A 22,135-nucleotide genomic window follows, 5' to 3' on the forward strand; every position below is an offset into this window, starting at 1 on the left:
CTCGGCAGAGGATGCCAGGATGTGAGGTTTTATCCAATATGCCCTTAATTATTGGGGAAGGCATAAAGAACGAGGTGGCCAAGTGTGCCCGTAGCAAGTTATTTCAGTTAGGTTGAGTGGGAAGACTGGGGGAAACTTCTCAAGGATTTAATGAAGGTAGGAGGGAGGACAGCAGTGCGGCAGAGGAAATGCCCTGCTGACAAATGCAAAACAGTGCACATTAGGAGGAAAATATGAACTACTGCACACTGGTGAGTTCTAAATTAACTTTAAAAATCATGACAAAGAGTTGGGTATCAATGTGGCAAGTTAATAAAAATATCTGCTGAGTAGGCAGCAGCTTGCGAGAAAAAAAAAGACGAGGAAAATGTTCAGCTGTTTAAAGACTTGGAACAGAAGATGCAGCTGAAATATGATGATGCCACCATACACATAAGCGGTATTGCCTTGGTTCAGATGCAGGGGCCCTGCGCTGGTGTGCAGCGTGGTGGGCAAGGAAAAGCCTCTTAGAGCATCTAAAGCCACAGAAGGAGCTGCCTGAACCTCTACTGAAAAGGCTCCGTTCAACCCCCAGTCCCCCCGCTTCACCCCACTCTGTGTCATCTCCAGGGCCGGAGCAAACTTGTCATAGTGGAGGCTACATTAAATTTGAAGTAATTTCTACCAGCACAAAGTAACGCAGTCATCTCTCTAATCTTTACATGGAAAGTTTTTGCACTTTAATTCTTCCTGTGTATTTCTAAAGTACAAATTTGTTTTGAAAATTATTCAGATAACATTAGGAAAATAATTTTAAAAGAGCCATAAAGTCACAGGTCGTGGCACCTCTGGACTTTTAGTCCAAAGTCCTGTTCGCTGCTGGGCCTGTGCTAGGTCATGCTGCTCAGTGCCTTGTTCAGTCAAGTTTTGATCACCCTGCAGACACCGTGTGCCAAGAATTTCTGCCTCAGATTCATTACTGTTCCATTAAAAAGCTGGTCTCCAGTCCATAAATTTATTTTATTCCAACTGGTACATGAAAAGTCATAAACCAATTTATGAGCTGAAAAATGCTCATCTTACTGCCAGAGCAATTTGACATATGCCAACTTTAATTCTGGCTTTCCTAAAGCCTCTGTGCAGTTTTGTGGAGGAAGGAGAGCTGCGATACGGCTTCCACTGCTCTTCTGACAAACGAATCCTCATCGCAAATAGAAGAGGATGTCTGATATATTCATTGAATTAGAATATTACAGACAAGTATTTAAAGGCTCTTCTGCTATCAGCACACACACTTAAGCAGTGTCTGCTCAGAGAGGGGCAGAGGAGCTGGTGTGGGTGGTGCGATGGAGCTCTTGAGCTCACGTCCGTTCATCACACCCGCGGCGCCTGCCCTGCAAAGCGAACCCTCGTCTTTGCGTCCCCTCGGATTAGAGGAGCAGGCAGGTGTTCGATCCGCTCATGATTTTAGGGGAAATGATCAGATCAAGAAGTTTCTGCCACCCGCCCATTCAGCCAACCCAAGGTCTGCCTCTGGGTGATCTCCCTGGAGCAGTTCTGGCTCTCCTCCTCACGGCAGCGGCCTCCTTCGGGCTCCGACGTCTTCTCAGCCGTGCAGACTCTGCTGCACTGCTCACGCTCTGCCACAGGCAGTTTAACGTCTTGTTCAACATCTAGTCCATTGCCGTGTGCTTCGGGAGGCCCAAAAAGCAGAAAAAAGGTTTGGATGTGAGATCACCCACTCCCAGTGATGGTCTCCTTTTAATCTCTCTTAACTAGTGACTTACTGATGCTCAGTTTATGCCCTCTGCAAGGGCTTGGGCTGCTGTGGCACTGAACCCTCTATTGGCCTTCGACATGTTCCACTCCCTCTCCAAACTCTGCTCCACCCTCAGCCTCTGCCACGCTCAGTTCCTTCTCTGTGAAAACATTTAGGGTTTTCCAACTACAGGACTGAAACCTCCTTCACCCCAGAATCGCACCCCCCAGGCCTCCGGGCACCCCCAGCCACCACACGGTGCTGCCGTCTCTGAGCCATCAGAATCTCCATCCTTTGCTGATTTTCTTGATGTTTTTCAACCCTGTCGATCAGCTTGATCTCTTTTCCTCCTTAAACAGCCTGCACTTAGCATTCGGCCTAATTTCACCCCTGTCCATCCCAGGGCTTTGCCCTCTGGTCATTAAGATTTTATTCCGTTTCTTCTATTTTGGTACTTTCCAGTCTCTCTGTGCACAGATTTTAAGAAAGCTGAGGCAGGGTCATCACCTTTGAGCGCTGTATGGTAATGCTGGTAACCTGCCGGCGCTAACGCAGAGGTCTGTGCCGCCTGCAGCACTTCCCATCACACCTGAAGTCCTCTCCTGCATATCTTTGCTTCATTTCCACCATTGCGCTAAATAAAATATAGAAGGATAAACAAGGAAAACAGAAAAAGCAGACTTGGAGAGACCCGTTATCGAAGGAAGAGGAAGCAAAGCTTCAAAAGCCACTTGGTGAGTTGAAAAACCTCATGGGTGCAACTTGAGCATTTCAGTAGGGACTGCCGCACCCCGACCACGGCCTCTGGTTTCTGGTCTCGTGGGCTGAAAACCTCTAGGCTTGTTTAAAAAGTCTTGATCTGTGGGCTAAGTTTGGTTAGTACTTGCGAGGATCAGACTGCACGTACCCACCACAATGCAAAGGGATTGTTTGTACCTACCCCATCACCTCGCGCAAGAAATCCCAGTATGGAGCGGAGGGAACTCTCCTTCCCTTTGAGCTGAGCAAAGCAAGGTTCTGTGCTATTTGGATATGATTTTCCTCTTGTTGTTGCTGTAATAAATGGGTAAAACCCAGGGAAAACCACCATACCTCATACTATAATTTTCTATCTATATGATTCTATCATTTCTGTACTTGCTCGTTGCATGTACCTAATTTGTCTTTATTACCATCAGCAAAGCGAGGCTAATATTTAGATTTCTAGCAACGCATACAAGAGACAAAAAATAAATGTATTTGTTGTGACTCATAAGTAAGCCTTTTTTGTACTCAGTGCAACAAAGACATCAGCACTCTTATCGGTAACATACACATTGTAGGCTGTTAATAACATTGCCAATCATCAATAGCAGCGCTATAGCATAGCGCCTTGAAAAATACGTTGGAAAAAATTTAACAAATTAAATTACTTGCAAGCCAGAGTTAATGCTGCAGAGCACATGAGTATTCTTCTTTGTTTATGTCACATCCTATCTTAGGGAATAAATATGGGGGTTTTCAAGGTCCTTCAGCACTTGGTTCTTGTTCGTTTCAGTTGGAATCGGGAGCCTCAATTCCTTAAGGGCTTCACCTTACTTCCTTGTTTATCATTATCAAATATAATTCAGTAATCTGCAAAAGGATTCTAAAATTCTCACAATCAATTTCAGGTTGTTTTTGGGGGGAGTCTTTCTTCTTCAGAGCAGAGCTACGTTTTGCTGCATTCCGCTGTAAATTTTACTGCAGTGTGGGGAATGCTTTGCAGCACGCAACCGCGATTCAAGTATTTTACACTGATCTTTCCACAAATTTCACTCTGAGAAACCAAATTACTGCCAGGTTGTTTTGCTAGTTGGCTGGTTATAAATGCTCAGGCAACAGAGCATGGCCCCGGTCCCAGAGCCAGCTCCCTCCTCGGTTCTGTTTACAGTGGACGGAGAGGAGAGGCACAGAAGTCTCATGGACTTATGGGTTATCTCCTCAAATTAGTAAATGTGTTTACGGCCGCTGCGTCAGCCCGCGGAAGGAGCGCACACAATTTCTGCATCACTTGCTGCATAATTTATGAGGCAACGCCAGAAGACTGGCAGCTGTGCCAGCCGAGGGGGAGATGAGCAGCGCTTTGGCTCGTGGTGTGTCGCCGCCCCACATCCCGGCATGGCTGATGTCCCCTCTCAGCCCTCCTACCCACACCTCTTCTGAGCCTGTGAGGGAGGAAGAGAAGCACAGCGGGACATGCCGTGGTGTCACGGGACATGAAATAAAGCCAACTAAGAGGGACACCACACAAACCGGCCGGAAGAAAGTCCTTCCAGGACACCCACCAACAGAAAGTTGACAACCCACCTCAAGGTAGCAGAGACAGAAAAGTTTCCTTCGGGGCAGTGACAGGTAATACCTGCAATAAATTGAGCTGTGGTGAGATTACAAAGAAGAAATGTCCTTTCTCTGCTCCAGAGAAGAAGATCCAGAATCTTCCAAGAGTTATGGTCCTGCTCCACACCTTCTCCAACTTTACTTCTCCCGTTACAAAATACTTGTGTAACACTAGAAAGGTAACTGAAGTCACCTAAATATATTTCTCCTTCACTGCTCAGACTAATCAAGCCTGGCACGTTACTCGAGGAAAATATTGGTTAAGTCTAGTAATAAATGTGATAAAAGATTTTAGCCGTATAGTCTTAAACTGGGTTTTATCTCCATTTCATCAGGCTGCGGTGGCTTTTTGTATGGGAAATGTCTGCGGAGATCCAGTCGTGTCTCTGAAAAGCTGCTGACTGAAGGGATGACGTTCCCACCTCTGCGCAGACACGGGCGGTAGGGCACGAGGGAGCTCTTGGCTATCTGATGGCACTACATAACCCCATTATTTTTCTTTCTTCTTAAAGAAATGAGGTTTTTAGCTGATTTAAGTGACACTGTAATACTCAGAGAAGTTTCTGGGTGCAACACTTGCTCCTGCCCCCTTTGAAATCAATGGACATGTTCTGATCTAGAATAAAAGTCTGTCCAGGGTGAGGATTATAACAAACCGCAAATGTAGAGTAGTAGCTGAGTTTCATGAAAGGTGTGAGGATGGGACAGCCTGTGTCCTGTGCTACCCGTTGAACGGTCTTCTAAATGTCGTATTTAAACTGGAACATTCCTTTCTTGCTCATTGTACCCAATGCTTTCACACTGGTGAGATATCTAAAAGGAGAAACATCGGTTTGCACTATGTTTGAAAATCTCTAAAACTTTATTAATTTATTAATTTTAACTTTTCTCTCTTTTTATTATACCACAAAGAAAAGGAGACATCTGCTATACAATTTCTTGATTTTAATAACCTATGAAAACTTCAATTAGTGTACAACTAATAAGACTTGACAGCTTTACTAATATTAGAAGATGGGATTGAAGCAATAATTAAAGCAGGAACAATTCACAGAGATATTCTGTAGAACTTTGAAATATATACTTGAAATATGTTCTGGAAAATATGACCACAGTTTTAAAAATATGCCCATCATGTTCTTGGTAAAAGATGTGAAGTTATCATTCTCTTGCCATCAATTAGTCAGCCACCTCCAATAACTGGCTATAAGGGACACTGAAAAAGTGAATTCAGAGCATGCAGATGGCACTTGGAAGCTGCAAAACATACACAGTTGTGTAAAGTTCAGGAGTGAAACATTTATTATTGAAAAACTTTTATCACTGTGCAACTGGAAGGTTAAGCACATGAGATCGTGTAGCGATCCTGCAGTTATGACACAGCACATCACCAGAGTTTGTCATTACTGAGACAGTTCCTCTTCGTCACTGCTAGCGAGAGACATCGGGATGTTCATCCACAGCAAAGAATCGGGGTTATTAAAAGCCAACATGAAACTTCAGAAATGTACTTTCTTCATTATTTTGGCAATAACAGTTTAAAGCGCTTCCTAACAAACTCATAAATGTGCAGTGCTGTATTATACACAAATGGTATTTCAGGGCTCTGAAATGCCTCGGCACTGCGTTCCCATGAAGTCTTCTCTGGCGGGCGGGAAGACTGCCAGCTTCTTCACAGAGTGGCAAAGTGTGGGTTAGACAAGTTGTGTTAGACTCCATTTGCCGTAATTGCAGGGGTAATTGAGAATAAAGACTAAAGAGATAGGTCAAATCTCCTTTTCCAAGTAATTATGCATGATTCATACGGAGGATGTAATAGTAGAGAGATATAAGTGTATGCAGATTTTGGAAGTGATTTCTTAGAGGAAATTATTATAAGGTTAACAATAGCTCAGCATCCTAAAATTAGAAATTATTTTAAACTCAACGTATTTGGGGACTAATCCATCACATAGGCAAATATACCCATCTCGTTAGAAGCAATTTAGGACCAGAAAGCATTTTTGATTACTGTAAATGCCTCTAAAAGAAAAACATCTTACAGCTGATGTACGTGCCAGCCGCGTACACACGGCGTAATGCACAGCCCAGCCTGGCAGAGCAGCAACACGGAGACAGCACTTCCCAGCCCTCACGGGCACCGCTCCCCAGTTAAGATATTTTGAAGGAGCCAGCGAGTCGCGGGGTCTTCAAGCCACCCACCCATACCTCACCACCTCAGCATTAGAGTCCCCTTTGCAAAATAAAGTTCCAGCCACTTGTTGCATGAGGAATTTCTACCCTTAAGGCATCTCAGCTCTTCTGCTCATTGGTATCCCCCTTGCACACGGCTGGACTAGAGACCCTTTGCCAGAATCACGCGAGACGATGCGGAAAATATTACTGGAGCCCCTGATAGCTGCTGGCCAGGGAAGCAGCCGCAAGGGTTTTGAGCCATTTCCCTTCCCAGTGCTGCACACAGGGCTGAGCCAACACCTCGGCGTAGTTGGGGTCCTGCCATCCCCTGGCTGCACCCCACCTGGCAGGGCCAGGCTCACAACCAGGGAAATTGGGCAAATAACAACTGCGGGCAGAGCTGGGCGAGGGACACGGCCCTGGGTGGTGTCCTGGCGTGCCGGGCGGACACGGTAGAGATTCCACCTAAAAGCAGACTCTGTCATACAGCGTGAGCTTTCCACAGTTGTAGCTATACGGGAAAACTGAGAGAGTTCAAGATGATTTACAGAAGCTTTTAATTCCTCTAAAGCTGGCTGGATCAAGGGCTGTTACTGAGGTACTGCATTTAAGTCTGTAAATTGGGAGGAGTAGAGAGAGTGAAAAAATGTTGACCATGAACTGTAAGGTTTGTTTTGCCTTAAAGAAGGATCAGGGAGAACAAAATAAAGCCCTCAAAGTATATTCTTTTGCTCCCATGAGCGGGTTTATGTAGGTAACTGTCTTGTATCAAACCACAATATCCTTTGAGCAATGTGTGCACTTAGATGATGAGATTTGCCACGAGCCAGAGAAGTGAGGAGTACAAAAGCTCCTCTCCGATTTCCAGGGCATTTTCCCCCAGTGTCTGCAGGATATTCTGGAGTACTCTGCTAAGTTTGCATCAAGGCCCTTCGCCATCCCGTCCGTAGGGGATTCCGTGGTCTGTGGGGGAGGCCCCGACGTAAGGAGTCGGCAGGAATTCATGTGCTGCGAGTGCCTTCGCAGGGAAAGGCAGGCAAAGTGGCCATGGAGAGGGAAGCTCCCGTGCTCTTGGGTCACAGGACACGGGTCTGGAAAGCTCTGTCTGAAAGGGAGAAAAAAACAGCTCTTGTAGAAATGTCTGTCTGATACCGCGAGCTGCAGCCACTGTAGGAAGGGATATAGGAACCGCCAGGCTTTTAAAAATAAATTCCAGTTCTTTGGGGGTTTTTTTTGAGGGAAGGCTCTGATGTTCGCTGTCAATATCAGATCAAATAAACCTGCTCAGGCTTTCCCCGTCAAGAGGCTCCTGGCTGCTAGCTCCACCCCAGGGGCCCAAGGATCTAAGGATCCTATGGAGGCGCGGGAGGGTGGGGAGAGGATTGGAGGAGGAGCTGAGTGTGCCAAGGTGAGAGGATGCTCCGGTGTAGTAGGGTAAGATCTCACACGCCAAACCTGCCCCAGCCATTTCTGCTAATCAGCCCTGATACCAACAGTCCATGGACAGCAGCGATGCAAGAAATGCAGCAATTCTATTGTTTGGCTTGGTTTGTTGTTTATTTTTTTTCTTTTTTAAGCACATCGTTACAAGCTGGTTACATTTCTATTACTTCTGACAGCTGACTAGTATTGCACTCTGTGCAATAGGCTCTGATTTATTATTCAGCTCTCTGACTGAACCTGAGTTTTAAAATTCGGTTTCTATTTCAAGTGCAGCCCGTTGATCAGCTCACGACACAGGTCTTCCCTGGGCTTTATGTGGGTGCAGCTGGATCAGTCATCTGTCGGTACCTCCCCGACATGTGGCCCTCCCTGCCTGCCTGCTCAGTGAGGGACCACATGAGGGTGGCTCAGAGAACGTATTTTGGAAGAGGAAGAGTCAGAAATGCCGGTTTCACTTTGCTGAACAAGATAACGTTAATCTCTTTGCCTAGGAATCCTGGTTTGGGTGATCGTGTGGCTGCAGCTGCGTTCTGCACTCCCGTGGGCCTCGTGGAGCTGCAGCACGCAGACGTTGCCACCGTGGCTCATTTCGAGCAAGGCATTCTTCTTAATATTAATGGGATTATCAGTGTGATTTGTGTCAGTGTTCTTCCAGTGCCACAGGACCTACGTCTGCAGAAAACCCCAGCACAAGGGCAAACTTTAACTCCAAAATGCTCTCTGAAGAGCTCGCTGCCAGGAAGGGTGGCCAAGGGCAGACCCCAAGGCTGCTCCCCCAGCGCGCCCACCCAGCAGCCACCCCGTGCTCCTGCTGCCAGGCTCATCTCCACGTGGATGTTCTTGTTACAGCCCCCCAGGGAAAGATGGGTGGAATCATAAACACAACAGCCAGCAAAACGTGACCTGTGGCCACGCAGCCACGACGTTCTCCCTCACATTTCTGGCTTAAATAAAGCACACAGTTGTTCTGCAGGCAGCTGGGCTGGCTGCCTTTCTGTCTTTTTCTAGGAAAGACATTGTCCAAGATCTCAACAGTAAGGTGATAAGAACAAAAATTCTTTCTGAAATGGTGCAGCAAATGTGCTTTCCCAGGAAAGCAAATCTTGGCTGTAGCCCCCGGACAACTTTTAATGGGAGTTGCTTTCCCTTGAGCTCAGGCAGGCGCCGCACAAAGTTCAGGGTATATCTGCCCAGCCTAGATTCAGCTTGATTTGATGTTAAAGAATCTTTTTTAACTCTTTAGATTCATTCAACAGGTAATGTGGTTGTGTTATTTCAATATTGATCAAAAGAAAATGATGTTTCCATAAACACGCACTCAAAAATTCAATGTGACCCTTCCGCTCTACAGCCCGAGTGCACTGTTAACGGTGTCCTGCCATGGATAGCTCGACCCTCTGTCATTAAATCTGTCTTGAGATACAAAACAAAAATAAGGATGGAAGAGACACATTAGTGCTCCCTGGCAGAACCAGGATGCTCGGAAAGTGGGGAGGAGGCGGCAGTGGTGGGGATGGTGAGGTGAGTAGGAAAAGAAAGACCTACATTGCTCCAGATGGATGTCACATATCAAGCAACTATGTCAGGCCTTCGAGAAGTGGTCTTTGTGCACCCAAGAGATTGTGAGTAGTGCATTTTATTAGATATATTTAAGGTCGACAAACCATTTGTCTTTTACCTATATTTATGTATATATGCATAAAGAAGGCAACAGCTTTAGGACTGGTATCCAATATATTAGGGTTAACTACAAACACCTCCCTCTCAATGAGAACCATTCGCAGCTTGAAAGAGATAAAAACCACACAGATTTAAATCTCAGACAGCTTTCCTGATGGAGGCAGCCATCACAACTTGTACTATCTTTTTTGGAATAAACAAATATTAATTCTGCTGTGTATTTCAAGCTGCACGTGCTGTTGCGTGACATTTGATCTGAAATTGGCTTTTTCTTCTTTCTCCGCTTCCATTTTCTTCTTAACTAAGTGCAGAGACTTACAACCCCGCGCACGTTTGGTTGATGTGTGCACATCCCTCTGATGTCAGTTGGGTGTCTGCTGTGGCACTGAACGGCAGCACGAGCCCTTGCATAATGTCCCTGTTCCTGCTGCCATATCGCAGGAGCAGAAACAGGTCAAACCATCAGCCTCCTGATTCTTTTTGTATTATTTTAACCAGGCTGGTTTTATAACCATTCAAGACCTAAGTTGTTGATGGATTTTTGATGGAATAAAAATAATTCTGATATGCTGAATAATTTGTCTGCCTATTTAGAGATAGACAAACTGTTACAGTTTGGATTAAAAACTTTAATCTCTCAGTGATAGTGTTGAGAAAGGTCCTCATGAGTTTTCCCATGAAAGTTTATTTTTCTGTCTGTCTCTCAAGAGTATTTGTAGCAGTTGTGACACGTTTCTCACACCGTGTGTCTGCGTGGATTGTAATGTTCGATGAACTCATTTTTGCCTCTAAAACATCAAATATGTGCTTCTTGTTTCCCCAGAAAGATTTTAAATCTATATTCAATCTTTGAGTCAAAATAGCTGGGACCAGCAGCTAGTTCCATCCAAGGGTCTTGGGCTCAATCTCGCTCAGAAAAGTTGTTGGACTCGGAATTTTCCCCTTGCTCCTGCTTCCTTATGCAGGTGTGATGTTGATGTTGACTGAACATCAGGCTCAGAAGAGGATCTCCTACACGCTCTGTAAGGAAGTGTAAGTAAATTAAAAAAAAATATAACTGACAGCTAAATTTGCCCATTTACTTTTCTCCTGTGAATTTTAGTAGCCCCGTTTGTAAAATGGGAGTAATGTGTGTATCATCATTTCACATCAATGAATTGAAATGGGTTTATGAGAGCTAAATATGAGGGTGCTCACTCTCTCTTTAGAAAGAATGCTTTGATTTGGGGTAGGTCAAGTTTTTATTATTATTGAATTCTTATGTTTCAGAATGCTCAGCTCCAGGATTTTTTTATTAAACTCATCTGTCAGAATAGAAAGACTTTCTGGAGAACACTGGATTGTAAAGGACACATTCGATGAATGTGTGCATATTATGTCCATAAATGTTTGTTAGAAAAATTATTCCCAACTGATATGACAAAGATATGAAAAATTAGATGAAGAATCTCATTAACGATACAGACACTGAAAGAGAAATGAAGCCAATTAATGTTGATAGCACTTGTCAGAAGAATGTCATGGTTCTTCTCTGAATGCCAGTCACATACCCCGAGCTGAATGACTCCACGAATGACGACTTTCTTCTCACCAGGAGCAAGCTTGGAGGGATAATGAAGGAAATTTCTGGGTTTGTTTACGTATGTTGAATTACCTCAGTTTACCTGATAGATGTTATGCTGAAGTTATGAAAGGGAGTGGAGGCAGCAGGGACAGGGCTCATTGACCCCAGAGAGCCCCTCCACTATTATCTTCTGCGGGTACTTAAGCGGAATTAAATATCAGGCTGTTCTGTTACCATGACAACTTTGCTTTTCATGAAAAAAAGTAGTATATGATTTGTGATTTGAGCACTCCGTAAATGCGGCTATTAACCATCATCCACTTTGTCACTGGGAAAAGCGAAAAAGCTAAACATGTACTTTTAAGCTTGGGTATAAAAGGAACTTTTCCACCTGAGAAACAAAATAGGAAAATGGTGGGAATAGTTAACGTTATCAGAATTGAAATTTTATTTATGTACGCAATTACATATGAGACTATACACATGTACACGCATGTAGGTACGTAACTTGCTACAATTCCTCTGCCAGTTACGGGCACATCCCTTGTCAGGTGAGTTAAAGCTTGAACGGAACATTCAAACCAGAGCTATGAAAGGCATTAGCTGGGTTTTTAAGGTCGACAAAAATCTTACTTCATACTTATGTATGTATGCAAAATTACTTTTATCTTAATGTTCCTGTCTAGAGTAGCACTAAGACCATCTTGTAGCCGATGGCTTTTTGAAGCCACCCTTGGCACCGCGATAAGCGTCCGAGGAGCCGCCTGACCCGACCCTCGCGTGTCCCACCGCCCTGTGCCGCGGTGGGCGCCAGCAGCCTACCTGGGGTGAGCGCTTCTTTTAAATGAGCTTTGACACCAATTAGAGGAAATGTCCTTTTCCACCACGACAACCTGCAGGGACTAATTATGCAGAGCCGAAGAGGCACAGATTTATCAGGTAACCCCCCGGGGATGCGATTGCAGCAGACCCATCTCCCGCCAACGGTGCCTGAAGGCGCCGTCCATCACAGGGCAGGAACATCTGGGCCTTCATCCCACACCAGCAGGGAAACCACGGGAGGAAAACGAGCAGCCTGACCTTGGCTGGGTCGCCATCTGATGCATTTTGTACCTCCAGAAGAAGAAGAAGAAGCTGGGTCATTGCACGGCAAGAACTATTTTGGAGCACGCACGATGGTTCCAACGCCGGCTGGAGGTCGAACAGCTCCTCCCTGGGCAGGTGCCAGCACACGGCTGAACAAACCTCAGGAGACCTCATGGACACCCAGAGAATTTAGGCAGCATCTGGAAGACTTTTCCCTCTTTCTGTCTCAGTTTTGCTTTGGCTCTGTCTGTGCCGCTGGAGGTTTAGGAGCCGCACTTAGCTGCCCAAAGTCGTGGGGACTGCGTGCTCAGGGGGATGCTGGAGGCCAAGAGACCTTGAGGAGAGGCCTGTGAGTGAAGCGGGGTCACAGCAGCACTCGGGGGAGAGTGTAGAGACCTCTAGGGAAGAGGACGTGAGCATTTCAGTCATGGCTGGGTAGCTGTCTGCTCACTGAGGTTAAAAGCAAAGTAAAGGGCAGGGGGAATTGCGACTGCTGTGGCTTTGTCACAAGCAGTGCCAAGGAAAGAGGAGACACAGTCAGGGCATCAAAATCCATTTTGAAAGGGAACATCTAAATTGTACAGTGAAATAAATGTATTTAATGTCACTACTTCAGACTCCTAATGCCAAGGTGATTCTCGTTTAATTAAGGGAATTTTTGAACAGCAACAACAAAAAAAAAGTTTTAAAAAGGGGGTAGGGGGCAAAGTGCAAACGCAGGATCTGCTGAAAATGCTTCGTTAAGAACGGGCAAGAGCTGACCCCGACCAGAGAGAGCAGAGATACTGCCAGCGTCACGAGTGCAGGGGCCGTGTGCGACAGCCAGCGAAGGGCTGAAGGGAGCAATTTTCCTTGGTGTATCATTAAACTGTTGACTTCTGACTACAGGATGCCAACGTATACGGGAGCTTCATTTCTTTGTAAGTCTGATGTTACAACTTGGATCTTATCAATTATATAGTTGAGGTCGTGCTTGGCGATCCAGTCGCATAATTTCAGCAGGTGTCTGCAAAGTTTAAATTATTATCCAATTTCACTTATCCCAGTAATTCACATTAAAAGCAAGAACTGCGCTGGGTTTGTTGCTTGCTGTCAAGGGTAAATAAGGGTCTTTGTAATACTTGCTGTTTCTAGATTCAATACCCGCTGAAATGGTCAAGTTAAACGTTTCATTTTAGTAAATACTATCTCATACTCTTTCAGTTTTCATCAAATTGCCTTTCCAGCAGCCTGAATTGCTGGAATATCTAAACCCCTAATGCTTCTACAAGCATAAGAAGCCCAAGACATTGATGGATATTAACCTGCTGGATGTTATCTAAGGAGCCTGTATGTGGCACTGTCATCGAAGAAAGACACCCCCCACACCCCCCCGATGACACAAGGATGACATGGGAATGTTAATGCATATTGTTGTTATTTAATACAGACACAGCTTAACCGAGGGTTTGAAACAGTAAAACTGAGTCTTCAGTGCCTGCAAATGAATCTGATTCTATAGAAAATATTTTTCAAAATTACAATAAAATCTAGTTTTTATATATTTATGTCAAAATACAGGCAATTCTATAAGCAACTCTAAACGTAATTCAAAATATGTGAGAGTTAAAAAGAAGCTATATGAAGGCTACGGTATCAAATCAAATTATTTAAGGCTTTCCCACGGTGTTTCAATCACCAGAGCTGAAGCCCTCAGTGCTGCCCTGCGTGTTGTCCCACGCTGCCCCAGAACTGCTTTGCCCTCCCCCATCTCGGTGGGAATTCAGCAGCCTCTCGATGGACCGAGACCCCCTCGCACATTCTCCCGCCCTGCCCAGGGTGAAGGCTGGGGGATGCTTTTTTTTTTTTTTTTTTTTTTAAATAACATTGGTTTGTTAAAACCATTTTTTAAAATTTGTATCTCCTTACCTTCATGAGGGCTTACAACCAATTCGCAACAACCCGTTGAGATATGGCTAACCCGTACCCACGTACCTCGACTCGGCTCCTGCAGTCGCTGGGAGATCTCACGGGATCTCTGGGCATGAAGCGGCAATACGCATTTCTCTAACTGCAGTACTGAAATAGATATTAATGCAGGTGTTCTAGTTCAAATATTTTTACAACGGCTTTAAGCTGGTTGTTTCCCCTGCTCATTTTACAAGAGCCTGGGTGAAAATAGGGAAGGAAATGAATGGTAACCTTGTAGAGCAGCTGTGGAGTAGCCGGGCTATCAGTTCAGGGACACCATTTGGTTTAGGTCCTTCATGTGGAATTAGGGTCATTACTTTGATTTACTAAGAAACATATGTGCAAGTATACACAGAAAGTACAGAAAATATAATTTTCAAATATTATTCAGGAGTGGATTGCAGAATACAGATGTTGGTCATAATACACTTGCGCTAAATTGGATTGTGGGTGAATAAAGGAGTTGTTGATCTTAAATTCAGCGGCGGAGTCCTGCTCCGTGTTCAATTGGAAATATACAGTCTTTTTGTTTTGCTTTTGCAACTTATTCAATAAATATTTTGGCATGCCTGTCTGTTATGCTGCCTTAGTCTTCTCTTCTGCTGAACAAAAATTAGCATTTGTAATTTATTCACCAGGGGAAACAAAAAAGGCTCTGCACTGATTTGAAATTTAATGCCTAACAGATAATGGGAATGCTGAGTCAGTACAAAGTACATTTGACAAATAAACTCATTGCCTGCATATAATTTAATAGAAGATATGTCAAAGAGGGGAAAAAAAAAAAAAAAAAAAAACCAACCCAAACCAACGCTTTTATTTGTACTGCATTAAAAAAGATGTTAGACTTTAATGGACCTTCAGATACTCATTTCTGCCCTAAAATATCAACATTTTCTGAAGGCAATAGCACGTACACGGTCTGTCCTCGGGGGCATCAGCAGAAACACGGGTGTAATGGGAAATAGTTTGGGTGCCCTCTGGCTACTGGAGCGGTTTGCTGTTTGCTGTTGTCTTAACCAGGGCAGGATGGGACCTGTTATGTGCTAGAATAATATTCAAGCTGACAAAACTGACTTTGTCACAATTCCCTCTTCAGGTATCAACTCCCCCATCTCTTCACTTGTGTAAATTTATCCCTGGGTTTAATCCAGTTTTGGTCTCATTCTCTGATTACATTACAAATACTTTTTGTAGTGGTGGAGGTGCCATCCGGGCCGAGCTCAGGAGATCCTCTTCCTCCCCTGAGCCCACTTCTTGGGCATTTAACGTGGGGATTTTTAATTCAACCATCATCTCTGTGGTATCTGACTGGCTCCTTGTGCCCTGCAAGCGGCCAGCACCCACCAACGTGCTGGGGAGGGTGAGCACGAGCACAGCAGTGCCTTCCATAGGGTCAAACAAGCAGGAGAACCTTGGGTGTATTTTTACTCTCGGTGAGATAACTAAAGAGGTAAGGAGAGAGCGTGCCTCTGACATTGCTCATCCGGACTGGAGTGGCCCACAGTGAAGTAGCTGCAGAGCTTCTGTCCTCCTGCACATAAGGAAAATATTTTTTCCCACTTAATCATAGAAATATTTTGCTGAAAGTAAAAGAAAAAATAACATAATAATGCAGCTTAAGATACATACCTAGTATGGAAAAAATAGTAAACGTTTAAATGCTTAAAAATAGTGAAGTTACAACAGAAATAATGGTGTGTTTTAATTGGAAATACCAAGCAAGCTTAAGCGTAAGCGAAATGACCACACCTGCCCCAAGCAGCCGATGGCTACAAGGGTTGTAAAAGAGGGGACTGGCACGCGGGGAGACACGGCCTCGGGGCTGCAGAGCCCACGGCGAGGGCTCGGGGCACGTCCACGCAGGATCAGGGGATGGTGTGGGCAGCCGGGCTGGGCGAGATCCCCCCTCCCTGGGCACCGCTCCCGCCGGCCCTGCCCAGGCTGCCCCCAGCACCGGCGCAGAGAGCAGCGGAGCTTCGCCTTCTCCGGAGCAAATCGATACCAAAAGGTTTGCAGTCTAAATAGACTGGACAGAATGTAAGTGGCAGATCCATAGTAGGGTAAAAGCAGCCTCAGCTCTGGCACAGCGATTGCGGAGGTAAATTGGCTGCAATTTCCCCAATCCCGTATGAGTTTTAATAGCAGAACGATTTTATTCTGTTCCACGAGCAGCTCTGCCGGGGCTATTACTGGCAGAGCTACCTTGCAGGGGAAGGCCGTGCCCTGACTGATATGGCTATGTCATGGAAATCAAACCCCTTGATTTTTTCATTAGAAAAAAACAATAAGATGCCTATTTCGTTTTCTAAACAGCAGACAGTTGAATTTTTCAAACAGTTACAATACTGAGAAACGTAATGACAGTCTCCGATTACTTTAATTTTTTCCACATCCAGGTTTAAACAAATTGCCTCTGAAAAGCCAACCGAAATACCCACTCAACAGATTTCAACAATTAAAGAACAGCTTCTCTTCCTTGCTCTTCATTTTTCACTCTTGGGAAGAGTTATCTATCTTTTTATTAGCTTGAGATCTAAAGCTGCTTTACTGCCTCTTCGCTTAACTCATTACATATAAATTGCCTAACACAGTCCATAAAAAGCATCTTTTTTTTTTTTTTTTCTTAAAAGAGGTGCTGGGTGTATGTCTAGGACGTCCAGCATCCAAGAAATAAATCCTGGGAGACACCCGCGTGCCCACCCACCACCAGCTGCCCCCAGCTCACACCCTGTCCCTCCGTGTCGCCTCCAAACGATGATTACAACTCTAATATCGATCACCAATCATAATTGGCAGGAATTTTTCTTCCCCGGGGAAAGTTTGCCAAGCTGTATGGCCATCGGCTCTCAGAGCCTGACCACCTTTTGAAATTGAGAATATTCACCGTTAAAAAAAAAAACAAGAAAAAAAAAAAGCCTCACTTTCTAAAGGATGAATGTTGAAAACGCATTGCTATTTTGGGAATATTTGCACCCATTTCTGCTTTTTAGTCTCTCTTAATAATATTTGTTATTTATTATGCTGCAGCCCATCAGACAGGTCCGATACGACAATTGGGGCCATTCTGAGCCGCAGTCACGACAGCTGTGGTTTATGAGTGGTCTCTGTGATCGATTTTTACTTTTCAACCGGGATAATGGGCACTTTGCATAGAGGATATATAACCAGAAACTTCCTTGCATATTGGCACATGAAATGGGCACGACTTTTATTGCAGCAGTATTTTATTGATTTTGCAATGCAGCGTTCGGCTCTAGGAGCAGCGGGTCTAATTTTGCCTTACCTGGAATGAGAATTTTTCCCACGACTCTCTATTTGTGATTTAACTTCCCAGAACCATTTTGCAGGCTTGACTGCGTGTGACTTTCAGCGCAGTTTTGTGCTCATCTGGCTTTGTTAGCACAGCATAAAAAAAAGATACCCCCAAAAAAAGTGCAGAACGTGACATGTGACATCAGGGGCTTTAAATGTCTATTTACCCGCGTGTCGGAGAAAGGAATTGGGATGGATGCTCAGAGTTTGACGCTATTCTACATTTTGTTGTGGAGATATAACGTACACGAAGGATTTACTCACTTCGGAGGGTGCCACTGCTGTGTCCTGGGACCTTCACCAGACTCCACTGCACCCCGTGTGGCTTCCTCCTCACAAATGGGCCACGAAATCCGGGACGGGGCAGGGCAGGGCTTCAGCTGGGCTCTGCTCCGGGAAGGGGGCAAATACACAAATTCATGTTCGTGTACTCTGCATCACAGCTGATGTGGTACCTTCTTGAGTTTTAACTGTGAAGTTAATAAAGAATACCCTGTTCTTTCTCTGACATGGATCAGCATACGCCTGCCTTCCAGCACGGCTGCAATACAAGCAGATATTTGGTTGAAAAGTAGGGGAAAAAAAGCTCCAAAATATGCCATGTTTCTGCATAAGAAAATTAAGGAAGAAGAATCCACCATAGATAAACTGTCTGCTGGGCGTGGCGGCAGAGGAGTAGTTACTCTTTCCCGTATAAATTACTTTTTTCAACCTTCTTTTTCAGTTTGTTATAACCATAACTTTATTTAAATGTAGCTTTTCTTTCCAGTGTGACTGTAATAATTTCTTAGAGAACATATTTTAATAGCTTGAATATATGCTCAGGATTTCTGTTTGCTTCTGTAATTGCTTCTTAATTATTTTCCAAGTGCTGAAACAACAGTTTTCACAGTTTATTAAAAAGCATTTTTGAAAGCATTACCCTAAGGCATTGTCAACATTTTATTACTATCACTAACAGCCAGCACAAATGAATAATCATCAGCACTGGTAGCTTGTGTCAAACAGAAGAAAACTGTTTGAGGCTTATGTAAAAATTATAATAAAGTTTAATGTCAGGCTGGAGATGTTTTTGTGCAGGAACCTTCTGCTACCAAGCGTCTGGACCGGCTCCATCCCCTCGGCGCTGAGCCGGAACATCTTGGGGAGTGATCTGGGAGCTGCTGGGTTGTGACCCCATGAGGATCTCCCGTGGGCCGCGGCCAGGGCGCTCGCAAAGGCTGTTCTAGTCCTCTCCTAGAGTTAGCATTGCTTTAAATTCTCTTTGGCTCTGAAATCATCCATTTTGCCCAGACCCTGCTCTCGAAGGGCTCGCCGGCGTGTGCCCACCGCTGTTGGGTTGGCACGGCGAGCCAGAGCCAGCGCTTGCCTTTGCAAAACCGCGCTGCTCAGAAACACCCTCTCGAACACGGCTGGTTTGCAAAGCGGTTATATTGTCCTGCACGTTTGAAAAGGCAAAGTAATAACGCTTGTTCTGCCCTTTCATCCGCACATCTTGCCACAGGAAAGATCAGCATCGCGTCACTAATTTACCAATAAAACCACCCGGGAGCCAGGGGAACGAGCAGGAGCTCAGCACTTTCAGAGCGAGGGTGCCCAAGAGCCCACCCACCCCCACTGCCTCCAAATGGTCACACGGGAGCTTGATACATACTGAATTTGACTGGGAAAAGAAAAAAAAAAAACAAACAAAAAAAGAGAGAATACTGTCTACTGGATATTATGCTTAGGCTCTATTTTTTTTAGGAGGGGAAGGGAGTTATGGTTTTGGACAGAATTACCTTTAAAGGAGTTATTTCTGTTCCCAGTGTAACGTTACCAACGGAGAACACTGCACTGGAAAGCAAAATTATATTTTCAAATCTTAAAAAAAAAAAAAAATCAAGACAACTAGTTCAGCGATATTTTTCTCCCCACTCTAATTTACTTGAGGGAAAATTTGGCCTGATCCATTTACCTATAACAAGCTGGAACACTCTTAATCTTGTATCATTAAAACCCAAGAATATTTAGGGTATGGAAGGTATCATTTAAAACTATTTCTATGCACAGCCCTGATTACACAGCCCTTTAAAGTGGCAGTTTAACAGACATTAGCAGAGCTTGCACGACCTTGTTCTCATCTCTATAACATTTCAAATCAAGCCCTGTATAATTAAAACTTCATAATCAATGCTCCAACAGAAGCCTTGTCTCTGGGCTATTTGCAGGTGCCTTTCCCGTAGATGATACTTGCAAATTATGGTACCTGTAGAAGTTGTCAAAACCTCTGGTTTGTGTCCCGTGGGTGCTGTGTCCCCCCCGACCCCACCAGTCCCCGCGTGGGATGGGGCAGGTCCTTCAGCTCCCAGACTCACCAGCTCACCCCGTCACCTCCCACAGTTTCTTTGCCCACGTTAACCAACACGCAGCCACCGTCCCCTTAACTGACGGACGTGCCCCCATATCATCGTTCTTCAGAGCCAGAGTTCTCTGGAAATTTTTTTTTAAAAAAAACAACGAAGTTTCATTTCTCTCTGGTTTTGCTGCTGCTTCACGGGTTTTTTATCCCCAGCGCCGGGCTGGGGTTTGTGCCACGCCGAGACACGGCTGCTGCACATCAAGGTCGCTCCTTTGCCCATTGCCATATAGATCCTGTGACAGACAATAAATAAGGGAGATTTCTCACGGCAGCTCTTGGCTATGGTTAGATCTTCATTTGTAATTCCAGCAACTATTGCTGCCAGACATTTTACTGGCTTTTTTAACAGCAAACCGTGGTGGTGATTCTCCCCAGCATTGTCCATGCCAGCGGCGTGCGGCGCGAACGCGGGCGAGCTCCCCGCGCTCGGGTTCAATAAATATTTAAATAGCTCCATCCTTGCCAGCGGGTCATTCGAACCAGCAAGGGTGACCTTCTGCAGAGCCCAGGAGACAGGATTTCACCCTTTCTTCAGGGGACTCCCAGGGATAAATTCCCTTCTTTTCTTGTGCGCATGCTGCATGCAAGTGGAGCATGTTATCTGTCCAAGCAAGCCATGGTACCCAAGGATATTCTGATTTACAGATACGCAAAACAAAACCACTCTTTGAGTCTGTACTACATATACATTTCGAAACCACAGCTTGCTCTAAACATCTTTAAAAAAAAAAATCAGAAAAATTCTTGTCCAGGGATCCTGACAAATAAATTAATACACTTTTTTCCATGTATTTCCTTGGAGGTTTGAAATCTGGACAACACTCCATTTCTGACTTCTCCTTCTAAAACCTAAACATTAAAAATAATTATCCGTAAATTAGTTGGGAGCTTTTTGACAGATTAGTCATGCTTTATCAGAGAAGATCAATTTTGCCAAACCTCCCAATGTAAAAAGGGGAAAATGCCAAAATTTTGTCTCTAGCAGAAAATATTTGTTTCTAAAAGGATAAGGAAAATAAAGATCAAACCAAACAGAAACGGATTATCGATTCATTACTGGTTTCAAGCATGTAATTTTTCATCGCTGCTTAATACAGGTAACATCATACTTTTGAAGGAGCCCACCCTCCTGCACCCAAATGCAGGTGGGGAATAATTCCAGCCTTAACTACCCCTCTGTGCCACCCTACAGCTCTTACTTATGAGCGTCCCTCGGTCCCCCCAGCACCTGGAGGTTTGTGCCTGCAGACCAACCGGCTAAAGGAGAAAAAAGTGGCCTGAAATGAACAGGAGGCTGAAGCACCATTAAGATAAAAGTCTTTGGTCCCTCTCCCTCTCCTCTCACAGCGCTGACATTTTTAAAGGAAGATATATTAGAAGCAGCAATTGCATATTTATACAGGTGGGAAATAAACATTTTGCTTATATTCTTTTCCTATGCTCTCCTCATAAACTAAATCATACAAATGATTCCTGGTTTACCTTCATCAGCTGTGAGCAGTGTATCGCCTGGATATAAAACTCCCGTTTTAATACTTTGATTATAAAATACGAAGAGAAAGACTGATGCCTCGAAGGCATTATTAGCTTTAGTGAACTCGAAGTTCTCCTCCTTAATGCCGAGCAGGAAGGCATCCCCCGCTCCGGGGTAGGGCGCAGAGGCTTTGGTATTGGGTAGTGGGATAATAAAAACAGGGCCAGGGCTGCCAGAGGCACGTGGTGCTGGAACACGAGAGCACAGAAACCAGATTTTGTTGATTTGTGGTGTTTTGGGGGGCAAGTTGTGCTCACTTTAAAATGTGTGATAAGCGTTCGGAAAGTAAACTTTATAGTTTCACTGGCACTGTGAAGGTAGGTGGAACAAATAGAGTCCTGTGGATTTATGGTCACACAACAAGGATCACATACAATTTGCTAATGACTATGCAAATTAGCCAGCCTGGAGTTATAAGGAGGGATTTACCCTCTTTATGCCGTGGTGGTGAGAACGAGAATGTGTTTGAATGTTCCATTGTCATACAAACCTTATTGAGCAATGGAGCTAACAGTGATCTAATCGTATTTTTGTTTGTTTCTCTTGATGAGTTTTAAACAACTTGTCACTATTTAAAGGGATGAAGCTAGAAGAAAGCGATATTCTCCAAAAATATCTGGAAATGAAAACTTTGCATGTGCCAAAACCAAGCCCTGGCTGTGATGAAACTCAGGTTGGCTGGGAAGGGAGAGTCTCCCAAGGCCATTGTATTAAATGAAACCACAATTATTGATGGGAAAGCATTTAAACACTTAAGAGAGTTTCCAAAAAGTGGTCGTAAAAATCTGCTTTTAAAAGTTGTGTCTTGAAATTGGATATGAGAAGCCTCATCAATGCTATCGGACAGAGACGTTTTTTATGTTCAGGTGAAGCACTCTCAACATGCCCACA

The sequence above is a fragment of the Athene noctua genome, chromosome 5 (assembly GCF_965140245.1).
Source record: "Athene noctua chromosome 5, bAthNoc1.hap1.1, whole genome shotgun sequence".
Taxonomy (NCBI): Eukaryota; Metazoa; Chordata; class Aves; order Strigiformes; family Strigidae; genus Athene; species Athene noctua.